The 19779-nt window shown below is 42.0% G+C and overlaps 1 protein-coding gene across 1 annotated transcript in view; it reads left to right on the top strand.

Moving 5' to 3' along the window:
* The first annotated feature begins 1669 nt into the window (after nt 1-1669).
* The window catches only part of TMOD3 (tropomodulin 3), a 74353-nt gene continuing 56243 nt past the window's right edge, over nt 1670-19779 (top strand). Inside the window, exon 1 of the mRNA XM_066276325.1 lies at nt 1670-1856. The gene's annotated coding sequence lies outside the window, so the exon portion shown is untranslated. The remainder of the gene's footprint in view (nt 1857-19779) is intronic.

Here is a 19779-nt window from a genome sequence, read left to right as displayed (position 1 = left end):
TCTTAAAACAGATCGTATCTGGGACAGTCATGGTTTTATGTTTTGCTTATTCAGGAACTCCATTCTGTCAGTTTCCCCTTGAGTGGTGGTCCAAAGGTGTAGCAAGAATTTGCAGGCGATTTGCTAGCAAGGCAGAGTACCTATATCTTAACTATTAATGAAAAATAGAACTATCAATGAATCCAGATGTTAATTTCATCCAGTCAGAGTACCATCTCCCTAGACTTTGTTAGAGAACTTTTTTTCATGTCTGTTGGGCATGGTCACAGATTATTTTACTTTACAGAATTTGATGAGGTTTAGGATGCACTTCAATCTGATTAACAGTGGAAAGCACACTAGAATTTGAGTCAGGATTCCTGTGCCTTATTTCTGAATCTCTAATTCCTGGCTCTGTGACCTTGTGCAAATTACTTTCTGGGTCTTAGTTTCCACATCTGTAGAAATGGAAGATACTGATACATTCTTTTTAGGGTTATTTTGAGGATTGGATAGTTATTATAAGTGACATGTTGGCATACTGCCTTGTGTGGATTAAGTACTCAATAAATATTGGTCGAACCTGAACTCTGTAGGAAGTTGCTCTCAAAAAGCGATCCACACTAAGATGCAATAGAAAATAAGATACACTATCAAATGATTTAATGTTGATGATCTTCTAAGAGTATTTGCAATTTAGGAGGGTTTTATTCTTAAAAACTCAAAAATTTTAGTTATCTTTATTGCTGGGATTAGGGGGTACCGGTTGCATAAAATTCCAGGGTGTTTACTTTACCTAGGGCACTCCCTACTCTGAGTGGAAGAAGGAGATGCCTGGAGAGGTTCAGTCATTAGTCGGCTCCTACACTGGGTGTAGCTGGGATGTACCTCACGGAGGTATTTCAGTCCTCTTCCTGGTTACATTTTTGAAAGAGGTGTACCAAAGCTGAGCATTACTCCTAGGAATGGTTTACTCCAGAAGAGCAGGCCAGAAAAATTCCCAGTGAGTGAGTAAATGAATGAATGGAAGGCCATCGCTGTTCCCTGAGACATTTACAAAAGGCAGCCATTGATTGTCCTCTAAAATATTCCCGTTCTTTTCGTCCTCCCCTCCAGACTACCCATCTGTCCCAGTCCCCTCCCACGTTAGCCCAGCTACACCTCTCATTGTAGAACTTCAAGTTAGAATGCCCGTAAGGGATGGGGCCGAAACTGCCAAATGCCAGGCAATATAGGTACTATATACCTACAGTAACATCCCTGGTTGCAAGCTTAAGAAATCACTAGGGTCCCTATGCCTTTGAAATGACATCCGCCTGACTTATGCCTTTCTCGTACTTTAGCTTTTGTTTTTTTACCTATCAGTTTTTCAAGACTCAATGTTATGTGCTCACATGATCTACTCCAAGGGTATACAATACAATACAAGCCATGCCTTCTGTGCATCTTTAGTAAAAGTCAAAGTAAAAAGGAAATCTATACCAAAGAGCCTCTAGCTGCTGCTCATAGCTCATAGGTTAAATATTTCCACGAATAGAGAGCGTTGTCCCAGGCTGGAGTTAATGCCTGGTATCCGCAACTGCTTCCAATGTCTTGCCGATTGTAAAGACCCGGGGTCCTGCGCTGAGCTTCTCTCCCTCATCGCCCGAACTACAACTCCCAGGATGCTCTGGACATAAGAGTGCGCAGGCGCCTGGGTGACGAAGGGGGAACTAGCCGCACATACAGTGCGGTCGAGGTGGGGGTGCTGGTGGCGGGTGGATCCGGCAACTCCCTGGGAGGCAGACGCAGGCAGACGGGCGGGTGCAGGGAACTGAATCACAGTCAGTCCTCGCGCGTCTGTGAAGGAGTCGGTATCCCCAGCGGGCGCTAGTCAGGTAAGTCCAACCTGGTGCTTTCCAGGAAGTCCGTCTGCGGGCGCGGGCAGGGAGTCGCACCGGCAATGGTGGCGGAAGAGGGAGAGGTTGCTGCCTTCCAGTCGCCGGCCCGGTCTCCTGCCCTACGGGTCCCTTTCGGGCAGCGGGGCGACTCTGGGGGCTGCTTCGGAGCGACCCGGCCCGGGTGCGGACCGTGGGGCGCACTGGGCGTCGCCTGCGGTGGAGACGCGCGAACCATGAGTCGATGAATCACTTGGGGGCCCGGCCTCCCTTGGTTCGGAACCGGCCCCTTCCCTCCGGCGGCAGCCCGCGCCCGCCGCGGCGTGCGAGCTCGCGGTGACCAGCCGCCCCTCCCACCCACCCAGGAGAAGCTCGGGACGATCCTCCTAATAGGGTTTTCTCACCAATTCTCCTTCAAAGTATTATGCTTGTTGAAAGTTGGAAAGAGGGGAAAAAACGCCACACCCCTTTAAAAAAAGAAATCTGGCTTGTCTTGAACTCGCCGTTTTGATCTCTCTGCTCTGTCTTAGAATAAATTTCCTGGCTCCCTTGCAGCGCAGCTGGATCCGGCTAAGTTTGTGTATTGGTTTCTTGAGGACGTGACTGAGTCGTTATAGTTTTGCCTACGGAGGTTGTATGTTTCCTTTGGAAGCCGGCATTCTGATTATAAACAACTGATAAACAGCCGCAAGTTTTGTTGTTGTTTTATGTTTAGTTAAGAGTCGCATTTCCAGCTTGCCCTTGGCTTCTCTTAAAACCAGAAGTCATCTGGTAATGAACACTGCAGTAAAACTTATCCCAGGAGGTCGTACTGGAACAGGAAATAAGCCTGTGGAGATTTAAATTATGTGAGGTCTCCCGTGGTTTGTAACATTTTCGTGAGGCGCATGTTTCTTTTTCTGAGAATCCTTTAGATTATTTTTTTTGTTAGATTAAATTGAGTAATTAATTTAAGCTTAGGAAAATAATTTTGGCCAGCTATATTTATTTATTTGTGCCAGTCTCTTATTCCTAGTCCTAGGCGCCTTTTTAACATCACTTCTTTCAGAACTCTCATTTTATTATAATACTTACAATCCTTTTTCTAATACATTCCTACAAAAGGAAAAGGGAATTAAAGTGTCATATCCAATATATTCTATTTCTTTCAGCTTGCTTACTTTTGAACTTCTCAGGATTTCTAGTTTGCTCATCTTTAAAATGAGGTTTGTTGGAGCAGATGACCCCACATGATTCCATCCTAAACATCTCGGATTATTAAAAATTCATTTATTTAATTCATTCAGGAAACATTGGCCATATGTGTCATTTCAAACTCTGTGCTAAGCATGGAGGAACAAAATTTAGTTTTGGAGGGTATCACTGACCTGCTCTGCTCAGTTTCCTTTAATCGTATTTTTATGACTAATTTCAAAATCTTGTTATAAATTCTTCAGGCCAGATTACTCTGTAAATAACTTCACTTAAAGTTAAATGTTGGCCCTGGCCGGTTGGCTCAGCGGTAGAGCGTTGGCCTGGTGTGTGGAAGCCCCAGGTTCGATTCCCAGTCAGAACACACAGGAGAAGTGCCCATCTGCTTCTCCACCCCTCCTCCTCTCCTTCCTCTCTGTCTCTCTCTTCCCCTCCCACAGCCAAGGCTCCATTGGAGCAAAGTTGGCCCAGGTGCTGAGGATGGCTCCATAACCTCTGCCTCAGGTGCTAGAATGGCTCCAGCCTCAACAGAGCAACGCCCCCTGGTGGGCATGCCGGGTGGATCCTGGTCAGGTGCAGGCGGAAGTCTGTCTTACGGCCTCCCCACTTCTAACTTCGGAAAAATACAAAAAAAAAAAGAAAAAAAAAGTTAAATATGTTGGGGTCAAATCTCATCTCAATGATCAGTTTCACTCTAATCAGAGATTTTCAAGTCTGGGCTACTGGCCAATATAAATGGCAGTTCTGTGCAACAGAAATGACTTAAATGGTGTAGTGTGGTGTTTCTGCAACTTTAACATGCATAAATCAGGGTTTTGTAGGTTTGAAGTTGGGTTCTAGAACCTGCATGTCAGGGAATGCTGTAGTTACTGTCAGTGCATGTCAAGGGTTGGGAGATACTTCAAGGTGTTTGTCACAATTTAAAGCTAGGTTCTGATAACTGTAATAGTAGATGCATAGTAATGGCTTTTTCCAGCTCTCAGTTAAAAAAAAAATCCTGCTCACTCTTAACAGAAATAATTTTCACAAGTTTTTTCTTTTTTCCCCTACTTTCTCACCTTCTCTCCTGTCTTTTTGTTGAATCCTGTCAGTTTTTTCTCTCCTCATCTTTTTCCACCTTCTGCTGTTTTTATTCACATTAATTCGATAAATTGCTGAGTCAGCATTTGTTTTGGCCGGTCCTGTACAAGTCACTATCTTAGGCACATGGTGAATACAGACATTAAGATGCGGTTTTTGTCTGGGAACTTACTCTCTTTCAGATTAGACGTGTGCTTGTTTATAGTTCAGAGCGCTGTAAGAGCCATCTGTAGGGAATAAAAACATGCTGTAGGAGTTCAGAGGGAGAGATCTTTTACAGTTGTGGGGATGGGAAACAAATGAAGTCATTCTTTTTCCACTCACTGGTCATCTCTGCTTCCCAGGCTATACTTTGAGTGTATGTGCCATATCTATAATAGAATACAGTATACTTTTGTAAATTTGTTTATTTGGAACCTGGGGTGAACTGGGTATATGAACGTCGATTGGATCATTCTAATCGCATTGTCATAGGGAGGGTGAGAGGTGTTGGGGATTAAAATACACCTGGGTGGAGCCCAACAGAGGGAGGGGAAAGAAGAGGGAAGGCAGGAGGACCCAGTAAAACAGTAGGAGGAAAGGGCTCAGTAGGTTTTCAGGTGTCAGTCTGATGTACACTGCTCTTCTTATTTAGGCTGCATTATCAGCTTTTAAAGATCAAATTAGCTGGCAGAGTTTCTTCATGCTTTTCAGTTCCCATTAAATTTAAATATCATAGGTTTTCTCTTAATTAAAATAATTGAGGAGGGCATTATTCTCTAGACTGTTATAGTAACTAATGCACTGTCCTCTTTCTGTCATTGACCTTTCTTGCTCACATTTGATTTACGTGCCTTATTTTCATTCCATTTTTATCTCAAGCCTTTAAAATCACAACTATAAAATCATATTGAGAGGAAAATGGTATCAAAAACAATGTTCTGCTGGACCTCTAACAGTCCATTGGGAATTACTGAGTCATAGGTAGATGTATAATTAACTTTATTAAAAAACTGCTATGCCCTAGCCGGATGGCTCCGTTGGTTAGAGCGTCGTCCTGAGGCACAGAGGTTGCCAGTTCAATTCCTGGTCAAGGCACAGACAGGAACAGGTCGATGTTCTTGTCTCTTTCTCTTTCCCTTTCTCTAAAATCAATAAAATAAATAACAAAGATTAAAAAAAACTGCTAAAGTGGTTTATATATGAGTTCCAGTTGCTTCACATTTTTAATGTCACCAATTTTTAGTGTTATCAGCCATTTTTATTTTAGCCACACTAGCAGATATGAAATGGTAACTCATTATGGTTTTAATTTGCCTATTCTGGCAAATTAAATTCCATTATACAGTATTTCATATAAGTGGAATCATACACTATTCAGTCTTTTGTGACTGTCTTCTTTCACCTTTGTCCACTTAACAGTTTGTTTTGAGAATCACTGAAATACAGGCAAAGTTCCTTTACAAATGTGAACACTTTCTTACCTGTAGAGATATACACTCCCTCTGGTAGATGTGTTCAAACACCTACACACATTCACTAAAGAGGGAACACAAACACACCAAGATAAACTTACAAACTGAGATAACTGATGGATGTAGATAACCCTTTGCAATTAAACAGTTTCATATCTGGGCATACGTAAGCACTGTTAGCACAAGTACACACAGGTAAACACAGTTCTTGACGTATTTTGGAGAAAAAGGAAGGCTAGGTAGAGAAGCGTGATGGCAAGTTAAATTTATTTAAAGTGTATGTATTCTGGTGTTTAAGGCAGTTCCTGAAGTTTTCAGTTAAGTTTTTTTAACCAGTAGCAATTGTTTCACAGGTATATATTTAATATATATAAAGATATGTATATAGACTTGCAGGTGGTTTCTTAGCCAATTGCATAGAGCAAGCTCTTTGAGTAGGATATTATTAATCATAATTATAACAAAAGGATTTGCATGTGGAAAATTATAACCAACAAAATGTTTTGGTTCCCTGGGTGTGGGGTTATTTTAATGAGGACTTGTTAAAGAATATTTACTTGATATGCATACCAGTGAAAAGAGGGGAGTCTGGCATCTATTCATGCAGCTCTCACCTTGGGGCAAACATGGCACAATTGATAAACCAAGATTTATTTTTGATCATGGTGGATTCAAGTTAGTATTCTTAAATAATTGCTCTTTTCTCTCTCTCTCTCTCTCTCTCTCTCTCTCTCTCTCTCTCTCTTTGTCTCTTTAATATGGCCACTGGGGTGCTATGGCAGGAACATGGGAGTAGGTAGGGGGTGGATAAGAAAGCTTCATTCAGTTGGGAAATATCAATAAGTATGTGATTATTTGAAAATCAAGGCCCCTTCCCACCCACCTGCTCTATTTTTCTGCTGTTTATCCCTAATACACTATTTACTATTTCTTTGGAGAGAATCAAAGGACGATGCACAGAAATGGACCACAACAGATTAGCACATTTTCACCTCTGCAAGACCTTTGGTGCAGTTGGGCGTTTCTTGTCCTCAGCACACCCTCTACACCTGCCTCTAGTTTCTTGAGCCCCCACTCCTCCTTGTCAAACCCTCTCATGTCCTACTCACCTAAGATGTAGGGTGACTTCTCAAGTAAACACGTGGGTGTAGTTTGCTCTCCACCAGAGAACAGTGCTTGTTACTGCATTCAGCCCCTTAGCCTTCTCTCCTGCCATATCCTCTTTTCTGCCTTTCTTTTTCCACTGCCACAACTTTAGTGCTGGCCTACACCTGCTTTTGAGTAGGACACCTCTTCAAAAAAGTGTTGTTTGAACTGGTCACTGGAAGATGTGAAAGGATTTGAACATGAGAAAACGGGGGAAAGGGTACTATATATCAGATGTAATGAGCCATGCGATCGAGGGCTGGAGACAGAAGAGTGTGGGGCTGTATTTAGTTTCTTGGCTATACTACAGAGTATGCCAGGATCTTCACTTTTCTTCCTCTCCTTTCCTTGGCTCCCTTCCCATCCTGTCCCCCCACGCCCCTTTAGCATGAACTTTGGTCTGTTTGCTTAGTATATACTTCTCCCCACCTCTATCCAGCTAAATCTCTCATTCCGTGATCACCTACAGTGATGTGATCTCTGAACTTCTGTAGCATTAATTTCAGTACCATCTTTTGCCAGTTAATTATACATTGCCTTGCCTGACCTGTGGTGGTGCAGTGGATAAAGCATTGACCTGGAATGCTGAGGTCGCCAGTTCAAAACCTGGGGCTTGCCTGATCAAGGCACATATGGGAGTTGCTCCTCCTCCTCCCTTCTCTCTTGCTGTCTCTCCTCTCTTTCTAAAAATGAATAAATAAAAATCTAAATATATATATATACATTGCCTTGATTTTCTTTTCAAGTTTTATGTGCCGGGCCCTGGCTGGTAGGCTCAGTGGTAGTGCAGTGGCCTGGCATGTGAAAGTCTCGGGTTTGGTTCCTGGCCAAGGCACACAGGAGAAGCACCCATCTGCTTCTCCACTCCTCCCCCTTTCCTTTCTCTGTCTTTGTCTCTGTCTCTCTCTCTCTCTCTCACTCTCTCTGTTCCCCTCTGGCAGCTAAGACTCCATGGGAGCAAAGTAGGCCTGGGCGCTGAGGATGGCTCCATGGCCTCCGCCTCTGTCTCAGGCTCTAGAATGACTCCTATGAGAGCAACGTCCTGGGCAGAGCATCGCCCTCTAGTGGTTTTACTGGGTGGATCCTGGTCGGGCGCGTGCAGGACTCTGTCTCTCTGCCTCCCCGCTTCTCACTTCAGAAAAATACAAAAAAAAAAAAAAGTTTTATGTGCCTATTTCATTTTCCCAAATTGAGTATATTAATCGAGGTTCTTAGGTCTCAGGGATACAAACCCACTTAAGCTAGCCTGCTAGAAGAGGCTGGCAGGGCTGGTAGTTGTAGTGGTGGTTTCTTTAAGGTGACAGCTCCCTGAAATGAGCTATAGCTGGACCTAGAGAAGGTAGTGGGGAAGTCCCTATCCTGTTTCCTCCATCTTTGTCTTGTGTGGACTGTCCTCAGCTTCTTTGTGTGCCTCTCTGCTCCCTTCCAGAATGTTAATTTGAATTTTTAAACATAGTGTGCTTTACAGTATTATCTTGACGATTGAGTTTTTGTTGCCCTCTCCCATGCTACACCTGAGGCAAGTGCCTCCTTCCCACCCTCACCCTAACCCTGGCTCTGCTGCATTCTCACCTTGACACACAGGCTTCCTCGTGGCTTCTGCTTCTAGCTTACATGTGACTTTGGCTTACTGGGATGCTGCCTCCAGCCTGGTTGATAGATCTCTCAACTGAGGTTTTGTTTCCCAGCTTTCTAGATTCCTGGAGAATTAAATATTATCCATCTTGCTTGGGTTGAGGATAACTCCTGTACCAAACATCTGTGTGTTTGGGGGGGCATTGTTATGCAGTTGCTTAGGCTATATACTTCACAGGGCCTGTGGGTAGGGTGGTCCCAGACAAGGGGATTTACGGTTGGTCATCCTCAAACATGCTTACTTTGCATGGAGGTTAGGTGTCTTTTTTCATATCTGCACTGCATCTAGCAGATCAATAGCTAAAAAGGTGTGTTTCTTATTATTGTCTGTTTATTGCTGTGACTCTCTGACCATTTGACCATTAGGATTAACTTTTGGACATATAGGCTAATCAGATCAATATTTTTAATATTTAAAATTATAAAAATTTGTTTTATTAGAATTTGACAGGTTTCTAATTTTAGAGGAAGTCAAATATATTATAAACATATTTTCTAGTTTAGAAAGAATGAGGGTATAGAACATGGATAATCAATCAAACAAAGAGCAGTAACAGGTCTTTACTGACTTTGCCCCCAGTCCATTTAGGATATGGTAAAACTAGGTACTCCCAACATTGAGCTCAAACCTAAGCCTCCCTTGTTATCCTATTATACATTTATATAGGATCTACTGTGTTACAGACACTATGTTGGGCTGACAATATAAAAATAAAAATAAATGCCTGCCCTCAAAGTCCTCACAACTTATGGAGGATATAGATATTTACACAACTGATTACAGTATGGTGAGATAAACATTAAAAAAGTTGTGGGCAAAAAGTGATTTAACACCTCACTTCTGTTTCGTATACATTTATCTCTCACTTTTTTGTATTCTCTTTTTTAGTCGTCATGTATCACCCAATTTCTGCAATTAATTGTCTGTTATATGGATCACAGTATAGTAATATGTCCTTTACCTAGCAAGATCTAAGATAAGATAGTATTCTTTAAAAATGAAGTTTGGCCTGACCTGTGGTGGTGCAATGGATAAAGTGTCCACATAGAATGCTGAGGTCGCTGGTTAGAAACCCCAGGCTTGCCTGGTCAAGGCACAGATGGGAGTTGATGCTTCCTGCTCCTCCCCCCTTCTCTCTCTCTCTTTCCTCACTAAAATAAATAAAAATGAACTTTGAAGAGAATTAATAATTTTATTAGCTAACATTTTTGAACACTTGCTCAGTGTCAAGAACTGTTCTAAGGTATTTTTGTGTATTCATTTAACGAATGAACATAATTAGCTCCATGAGATAGAAACTATTATTTTCACTTTACAGGTGAGAAAACAGAGGGACAAAACATACAATATTTCATATACACATACAATAAAATCCAAACTATATGAAACTACTGAAATAATGAGAACCCTACAGCTAGTGGAGGTAGTTTCTGGGGAAAAGGAAATGGAAGGGTTGGAGGAGGAAAGAAAATGTTTAAGATATAATGCTAAAAAAGCAGAACTAATGAAAGAAGGGAAGTCTGAGAAATTGCTATTGACCAAGAAGCTTGGTTTACAGCCCCCATGATCACAAGGTCTGCTTTGGCACGGGTTCTTCTAAAAAAGGCTAAAGGACATTTTAAATCTCTTTGATAGTAAATAAAGGAAATCAGGAGAGCCACAAAATATAGTCTTAAAAAGCTATATTTTGGTATTTTTCATTTTCATTTGTAGTGAACTATCCTATCTTAATATGAAAATTTTAAGTGTTTGTACCAGAGGTTTTGTGTCTTTTGTCTTGAAACTCCAATAAAACCTGTGAATGCCCTCTCTGTACTGTACTGTTGTTGGATGCTTCACCATGTGCAAATACTTCAGCTCAAATCACCAGAGTTTTTTTTTAAACAATTTTATCAAGGTATATTTACATATCATAAAATTCATCCATTTTAAGTATACAGTTCAGTAATACCAAATTAACTTTTCCTATAAAAAACGTTTTTATTTTTTTGCGACAGAGACAGAGAAGGACAGATAGGAAAGGAGAGTGAGAAGCATCATTTCTTTGTTGCACCACCTTAGTTGTTCATTGATTGCTTTCTCCTATGTGCCTTGATGGGGGGAGGCCTCCAGCTGAGAGAGTAACTCCTTGCTCAAACTTTCGACCTTGGGCTTCAAGCCAGTGACCTTTGGGCTCAAGCCAGTGACCGTGGGGTCATGTCTATGATCCTACACTCACACCTGCGACCCTGCGCTCAAGCTGGTGAGCCTGTGCTCAAGCCAGCAACCTTGGGGTTTGGAACCTGGGTCTTCTGTGTTCCAGTCCAACGCTCTATCCACTGTGCCACTGCCTGGTCAGGCTCTATAAAAACACTCTTAAGTGTTCTTTTTGTTCTATAAGGGGATAGTCATCTTGCCCTTTTCCTTTTTGTTCCCAAGATTACTTGTGGATTATATGGATGTTGCCCGACTGCCACATGGTTACTTACACGCACCCCGTCTGTTGGTTATTGCTTCAGTTATTCATCCTGCATATGATAGCGCCTTGTTAAGGATGAGGTTCTCTACAGTTGGGACACAGGGGCAGGGTGGTGAGGCGGTGCCATTTTCTTGGAGAATAGACCCCTCTGCCGGATTGACTGAGCGGACTCATTCTCCCTCCTTAGGTATTCTCCACTGGTGAGAATTACTTAACTCCAGGGCTTACCAAATTTCTTTGATTGGTTCTATATTCCCCATGTGAGATATAAAGACACATTAGGCAAATTCTAGGCAGGTGCCCCTTGAAACATTAACTGCTTCTCCATGTTAATCTGAAAATTAATTGAATTGCCATAGCAAAGCTTGGTATGTCCCCAGATCCTTGAGATTGTTTAGAGTGAAACCAGTGGCATCCCTAAAAGTCAGAAGTGTGCTGCTTCTCTGCAGGTGTGTGGAAAATGCCTTCCCTATGTAGGAGTGAGGCATGGTCCATTGAGGAGCATGCAGTCATACCAGTTAGGGCACCGGACACCTGAATCAGGTATTGGGGCAAAATGGTATGGTGCACCCTGAACATTGTTAACCTTTGGAATAGAAAATAGTAATTAATTAGGGTTGGAGGAGCTAGGAAAGGCTTTGGAGAGAATGGTTTTGAGCTAGTCTTTGAAGGGTGTGTAGAGTTTGGATAGGATGGAAAGGTGAAATTTGGGGATAGGGTAGGAAGGATTGGTGAAGAGGAGTGCACACCATTGTGGGAAACAAATGAAGCCAAGGTGTGAAGCTGAACTTAGGGTATTTATGAGACCCCGAGGAAGCCAGGCTGATTAGAGCAGAATATTCTTAGTAATTGTTATTGAAAATAGGAAAGTGGAATTTTATCAGGGTCACCTGAGAAACTGTCAAAATACAGACACTTAACAAATAAGAAAAGTTTCTAAACAAAGGAATGAAATGTGAAAAGCACTGTTTCAGGACTCATAGTTAGGGGACTATGATAAGATCTTTAGATCAGGAAGACAAGAGCTTAGAGTCAGGCGAGGAGTTTGTCCCTATATGGGAGAGCTTGGTAAAACATTGTTTTTACTTCCTGTCTTTGTGAGGCTCCAAAAATTTTTCTGGGTACTGGAACCCTTCCTAGGAAAGGGTGGGTCCAGAGACCCGAGCCTTTGAAGGCCTGCTTAGAACATTAGAAAAAATTAAAGTTGTTTCTCTTGTTTTTTTCTTAGGGAAAAGGAAAAAACACCCCAAATCTGGCCCCAGTCCCAGTTTCAGAGTTTTTATTGGGGGGGGGTTGATTATCTTTTTTTTACTTCTTCCCACAAACAGTAAAAAAAAAGTACAGTCAACTCAGCAAGAGGGATCCGATGTTTTAAAATCATCAGAGTGCAGAGGGCCAGAGTTTCAGTTACACAGGGACTTTGGTTTCCATGCTGCGGAACTTGGGAGAATACTACATAATCGTGTATTACTTTAAATGATTTTTACTATTTGTCTCATAGATTGTGAGTCTGTTTTTTGTTGTTGTTGTTGTTGTTTTTTTAATGTTTCCATTGATTTGAGAGAGTGAGAAAGGGAGAGAGGGGGGAAAGGAGAGGGAGCAAGAGAGAAGCATCAACTTTTTCGTTTAGTTGAGTACTTACTGATTGCTTCTCATACATGCCCTTACTGGGAATCAAACCCTCGACCTTTGGCACTCCAAGACCAGAATGATGTTTTATCCACTGAGCCACTCAGCCAGGGCCTATCAGTCCTTTTCTTAATTAATGTCCTGAAAGTCTTTCAATAGAACTCTGATGGCTAATGCTTTTTTTTTTTTTTTTTAGATTTTATTTATTCATTTTAGAGGAGGGGGGAGGAGCAGGAAGCATCAACTCCCATATGTGCCTTGACTGAGCAAGCCCAGGGCTTCGAACCGGTGACCTCAGCGTTCCAGGTCGACGCTTTATCCACTGCGCCACCACAAGTCAGGCACGGCTAATGCTTTTTGTTTTGCTTTTCTACCAAAGCACTTTTTGCGATTATTTGGGTGTGGTATGCATAATTCAAAAGTCAGAGACAATATTTGTTACTTTTTTTAAAATACAAAGCATCAAAATGCAACAAATGATTGGACTGTCCTTCAAAATAAAATAAATGCACATGATAGAAAACTCAAAAGGGACCACGGGATATGTAGTGAACAAAAGTGAATGCTCTCCCTGTATCTTCAGCTCTCCACTTTGTCTCTGTTTCTTATGGATCCTTTCAGAGTTATTACTGAGGCACTTTTTAAAAGTTGAGTGATCTTAAACTTTTAGATTTGGAAGGATCTTAGGCTTAATTTCTTTACCATTACATTCTTGTAATAATAGAGAAAAGTGGGTCAGATTTGAGTAATGGATGTGGATGAATGATGGGGTTGGGTGGCCCCTCTAAAGTTCCTTAGAATATCATTGTCTAAAACCAGCGCCTTTATGAAGCCTGTTTTCCCAAATGCCTCTTTCTGAATTCCACAACTATTTTCCTTACTCTAAAGTTTTTAAAAAAATTTTTTATTTTTATTTTTGGCAGAGACAGAGAGAGGGACAGACAGATAGGAAGGGAGAGAGATGAGAAACATCAATTCTTCGTTGCAGTTCCTTAGTTTTCATTGATTGATTTCTCATATGTGCCATGACCGCTGGGGCTACAGCATACCGAGTGACCCCTTGCTCAAGCCAGCGACCTTGGGCTCAAGCTGGTGAACCTTGCTCAAACCAGATGAGCCCGCACTCAAGCTGGAGACCTCAGGGTCTCAAACCTGGGTCCTTCTGCATCCCAGTTCGATGCTCTATCCACTGTGCCACCGCCTGGTCAGGCCTTACTCTAAAGTTTTTAAAAAATGTATCTTCTAGTATTATCCTACTCTTGAGTGTCTTGGTTTTCAAATTTAATTAAAATAAAGGCAGTAATTAGATGCTTTTACATTTATTTTAAAAATAAAATAAAGTAAGGCAGAAGTAAATGTGCTACTTTAGTGTTTTACTGTATTAATAAAATTTATATTTAACTTTGTGGTTGGACTTTTTTTTTGCATTCATTCCTATGATTTATAATGTAGTGAGAATTCATGTTTTCATAAAAACATTTCTAATTTGATTATGGGAAAATAGTAAATCATCTGGAGAAATTTGCTTTATTTAGTGACTTTTCAGGAAAGCATTTATTAATATGGTCATTCCATTTTAACTTTTTTTTTAAGTGTTTAACACATTGTTTGACTTTGTTAACTTTGTTGTTGTTTACTCTGTCTGTTCTGGTTTTCAGGTCCCTTTCCTGGAGTATATCACTTTATTGTTTGTGCTTTTCTAGCATGATTCTGCTTTCATATTTTACTTTTCTACTTAAACATTGTCCATCTTGGCAGTGATGAGGGATGTTACTGTTTTCCCCCCAAGGTTGGGTGAAATAATGTTTCCGTAAGGTCATAGTGATACAAGATAGCTGAGCCAGTTGAGCCCAGGACTAAAATGAACAGGTTATCCCTGTGCCACTGCTCTCATTTGTCCTGCAATGGCTGCCTGAGGACTGGAGCAGTCTGTACCCACTGGGGAAAAGGCTGAGATATTTTTTGTTGTTGTTTGGGTTTTTTTGTTTTTTTGAGAGAGCAGAAGAGAGGAGAAGGTAGAAGAGAGAAGCATCAACTTGTTTTTGCACCTAGTTGTGTGTCATTGCTCACTTCTCACGCCCTGACCAGCTCAAACCTGCGACCTCAGGGGTCAGGCTGGCGCCCTCGGAATCAAGCCAGTCAAGCCGAGGGCCCCAGGCTGGCAAACCACTAACCTTAGCACTCCAGGATGACACTGTCCACTGCACCACAGGCCAGGGCAGGAAAAGGCTGGTTTGCAGTGTCTGTCATGAACATGGAGGAGCCCATTGTCAGAACCAGGGCTATATTTGGCTATTCTTCATTGTAGCCCAGTAAGCTGAGAAGTGACTTGCTCAAAGTTACAGAGCCCTTAATTCCATGGATCTACTCACCTTCTCACTCCCAGTTCAGTGCTAGGAGCTAAGTGCTGGGATTTTTCTTCCAAAGAAATCTGGTGTTCCTTCTGAATTTTTTTTCTTTCTTCTTTTGAGTGAGAATTAAATTGTTAGGTACTCAAGTTGGTCACAGTTTGTTTGGAAAAGACTCAGAAGTATTAAGCAGCTTAAAGGTAGAGAAGATTCTCGTTATTCTAGCAAAGGAAATATTTCAGCTTGAGTTGCATCTAGCTAAAATTTAGAACTTTTCCTTTATTTTTAAGACTAGGTTTTCTGCTTAAATATTTAAAACAATACTATCTTACATCCATTACCCCCCAACCGGACTCATCCTTCTTCAAAAGAGGAAAGGTTGAATTTATTAGAAAGAATGAATTTTATTAAAGATATATTGTTGGTTCATATGAATTGGCCTGGAAGAATTAAAACAGTGGTCCACAACCCCCGGGCCGCGGACCAGTACTGGTCCGTGGGCCATTTGGTACGGGTCCACAGAGAAAGAATAAATAACTTACATTATTTCCATTTTATTTATATTTAAGTCTGAACAATGTTTTATTTTTAAAAAGTGACCAGATTCCCTCTGTTACGTCCATCTAAGACTCACTCTTGACACTTGTCTCGGTCACGTGATACATTTATCCGTCCTACCCTAAAGGCCGGTCCGTGAAATTATTTTCTGACATTAAACCGATCTATGGCCCAAAAAAGGTTGGGGACCACTGAATTAAAACACTTAGTAGAATGACACAGGATAGGGAGATTCTTTAAGAAATTTTTAGCTTGACCAGGCAGTGGTGCAGTGGATAGAGCGTCGGAGTGGGACGCAGAAGACCCAGGTTCGAGACCCCGAGGTCATCAGCTTGAGCGTGGGCTCATCTGGTTTGAGCAAAGCTCACCAGCTTAGATCCAAGGTCGCTGGCTTGAGCAAGGGGTTACTCGGTCTGCTGAAGGCCCATGGTCAAGGCATATATAAGAAAGCAATCAATGAACAACTAAGGTGTTGCAATGAAAACTTGATGATTGATGCTTCTCATCTCTCTCCGTTCCTGTCTGTCTGTCTCCTATCTATCCCTTTCTCTGACTCTCTCTATGTCTCTCTCTCAAAAAAAAGAAATTTTTATTTTCAGCGGTTATCTACTGTACCGTTTGGTGTTTTGGCCAAAATCATGCAATATTTTGCAAATACAAATAACAATACACACACACAAATGACAATGATAGCCACATAGTAGTATATGGCTACTGTGATAGCCATATACTAATAATGATAGCCATATATTAGTATTTATTTTATGATCATTGATTTGGTAAATCTTCATATGAAAATTTTTTTCTGACATTTTCTACATCTTGTGGGCTTATTTTGGTGGTTAAGATAGTTCTCATAATCCCAGAGCACTTTCTTCCAGGTTTTACAAAACCTTACCTTTTTAAAGTCTCAAGAATGCTAGGACAGCTTTCATGTAAAAAATTTGATGCCTTATTAACTGTTGTTTGGGGTTTTTATTTTTGTCTTGTTTTTGTTTTTAGTGAGGGAAAGAGAGAAAGGGAGAGAGATGAGAAGCATCAACTCGTAGTTGCGGTATTTGAGTTGTTCATTAATTGCTTCTCATATGAACCTTGCCAGGGGTGGGGGAGGTTCCAGATGAGCCAGTGGCTATGGGGTCATGTCAGTGATCCCACACTCAAGCTGGTGGCCTTGGGGTTTCAAACCTGGGACCTCAGCATCTCAGGTTGATGCTCCATCCACTGTGCCACCACTGGTCAGGGTGATGCCTATTAACTGTTAAAAATCAGGTCTACAAGCATTGCTAACTTCAATCATGAACATCTTAGTCAAGGCACATTTTGTTCAGAATAGTTGATTTCTTCTGCGATAGTTTCCTCATTTTGAGGTAGGTATATTTTTCTGAATAAATACATTTTCAGTTGAATAATGATACACTTCTTAATCTTTGTTGTGGTACAAATGTTGATATGTAGAATTGCTAGAGAATAGGGTTCTGCATACCGTGGATGTTAAAAGGAAGTGGAGAAGGAGAAGAGTCATCCCAGTAATGGATTCTTTTTAGTGTACTGCTCAGGTTGTACTGTAATGATGGAAGGTGGCAGGGGAGCATCTGAGGGAGAATTAGATCTACAATTGAGTAGTATAGTCTCTCTGCCTTTTGTGTGCCATATCTTTGATTCTTATGATCTCTTAGATTCAAGTTTGAGAATCATTTATAAAGTGGGGACCTAGTGCCTGACCAGTGGTAATGCAGTGGATTCAGCATTCGATCTGGGACACTGAGGTCCCAGATTTGAAACCCAAGTTTGCCATGTTGAGCATGGGCTTATCTGGCTTGAGTGCGGGCTCACCAGCTTGAGCATGGGATCACAGACATGATACCGTACTCACTGACTTGAACCCAAAGGTCACTTGTCTTGAAGCTCAAGGCCCCTGGCTTGAACAAGGGGTGGGGCTTGGCTTGAGGCCCCCCCCCCCCATCAAGGCACATATGGGAAGCAATCAATGAACAACTAAAATGACTCACTACGAATTGATGTCTGTCTATCTCCCTCACTAAAAAATAAAAGTAGCCCTGGCCGGTTGGCTCAGCGGTAGAGTGTCGGCCTAGCGTGCGGAGGACCCGGGTTCGATTCCCGGCCAGGGCACATAGGAGAAGCGCCCATTTGCTTCTCCACCCCTCCGCCGCGCCTTCCTCTCTGTCTCTCTCTTCCCCTCCCGCAGCCAAGGCTCCATTGGAGCAAAGATGGCCCGGGCGCTGGGGATGGCTCTGTGGCCTCTGCCCCAGGCGCTAGAGTGGCTCTGGTCGCAACATGGCGACACCCAGGAGGGTCGCAACATGGCGACGCCCAGGATGGGCAGAGCATCGCCCCCTGGTGGGCAGAGCGTCGCCCCCTGGTGGGCGTGCCGGGTGGATCCCGGTCGGGCGCATGCGGGAGTCTGTCTGACTGTCTCTCCCTGTTTCCAGCTTCAGAAAAGTGCAAAAAAAAAAAAAGAGAAAAATAAAAGTAAAGGCCCTGGCCGGTTGGCTCAGTGGTAGAGCGTCGGCCTGGCATGCAGAAGTCCAGGGTTCGATTCCCAGCCAGGGCACACAGGAGAAGCGCCCATCTGCTTCTCCACCCCTCCCCCTTTCCTTCCTCTCTCTCTCTTCCCCTCCCGCAGCCGAGGCTCCATTGGAGCAAAGATGGCCCGGGCTCTGGGGATGGCTCCTTGGCCTCTGCCCCAGGCGCTGGAGTGGCTGTGGTCGCAAAAGAGCCCTGGTGGGCAGAACGTTGCCCCCTGGTGGGCGTGCCGGGTGGATCCCAGTCGGGCGCATGCGGGAGTCTGTCTGACTGCCTCTCCCCGTTTCCAGCTTCAGAAAAATACAAAAAAAATAATAATAATAAAATAAAAGTAAAAATAAAGTGAGGACCTAGAACAAGAATCTGTTCTATGCAATTTTCTCAAATTCTTTTCCTCATTCTCACAGTCCCTTTCTTCTCCCTATGTCCTGCTCTTCCAGTCAAATGCCTCCCCTCCCCCATAACAGTACTTCGAATGAAGAGGCACTTAATAAATGTATACAAATATATATATTGATTTGAAGGTGGAAAAATTGATAAAGGTAAAAAAGCAGAGTTTTTCAGAATTAAGGGAAAAATCTGGGTTTGAAGCCCAGGAAGTTCACAAGGGATGAGACTGAGGAAAGATGTTAGGATTTTACCTTTTGTTCACTGCGTAAAATTCAACTTGCTTTTCTCATAGTTTCTTCTTGACCTAGCCTAGTTTATTTTAGGATTTTGTATATAGTCCAGTGCTTACTAACTTGGTAGATCAGGAACATTTTTGTAAAAGGAGAATGAGTCATAGTGATACTTCCCTTTGGGAGAGAAAGAGAAAGAAATTTCTTAGATTAGTCTCCCCATTATACTTGGAGTGGATTCAGCATTTTGATTGATGGTTGAGCACTGATACGTTTTCCTTGCAAGCCACCTCATATCATCTTTGGTTTTGTCCACAGTATGACTGGTAGAAGGCTCTTTTAGTTTAACCGGTGAGATACAGAGTTCTGTAACTTTATTACCCTGGGAGACTCATTCATAGATGTCATTTCTATTTTAAGACTTTTTTGTTTGTAATAACTTTTAGAAAAGCTTCAACATTTTCTAATCTACCCAGCCTATTAAACAAATAAGCAAAAAGAAGAAGAAAGAAAGAAAAAGAAAAGACAACTGAAAAACATTTGGTATGAGAAACTGGGTATGTTGAGGGTGTGGCTCTTGCAGCATTTGTCTTTGGTATGTACCAATGGGCTCTTCCCTGACATTGCGTTGTGTGTCTGCTGCTGCAACCTCACCGGGAGAATAAAAAGAGGAGTGGGCTACAACTAGGAGCTGCTCTGAGCCAGAAAAGGAAGTGGGGTGCTCACATGGGAGCCACAAAGTCTCTCAGAGGAGTCTTGCTGAAAGAGTGTTTTTGAAGTGGTATGAGTAATGTGTTAACTATTTCCTTGTAATAGTCACAGAGATGATCTGACTGCCTTCTACATAAAGGTTGCCCTCAGTAACCAGCTTCCAAGTAAAATCTCATCTTTGTTTTGGACCTAGCAATTTTTTCTTGGCTCCTCTGAGACTTCAGACTTTATTTTCTTACTTTATGCTCTTTATATCTGTAGATCTCATTTTTTTTTTTTATCTTGTTTTTTATTCAAGATGGTGTCAGTAGCAACGGCAGGAAAGACAGGGCTACTTAGCTAACCTCATAGTTGGGTTGTTTAGTTTCCATGGAACTTTTACACAGAATAATCAACCACCATTTTCTCAAATTTCTGTGTGCAAAGCAACTACCTCACTCAGATGTGCCCACATTTGGGTCAACTATAACATCCAAAGAACTTCACAGAAATCATTATTTAATGTACTGACTTTTAGGCTTCATTGTATAGAAGAGTCTGTGAATCAA

This window comes from Saccopteryx bilineata, chromosome 4 (assembly GCF_036850765.1).
Source record: "Saccopteryx bilineata isolate mSacBil1 chromosome 4, mSacBil1_pri_phased_curated, whole genome shotgun sequence".
Taxonomy (NCBI): domain Eukaryota; kingdom Metazoa; phylum Chordata; class Mammalia; order Chiroptera; family Emballonuridae; genus Saccopteryx; species Saccopteryx bilineata.
This window is presented reverse-complemented; position numbering and strand designations above follow the sequence as displayed.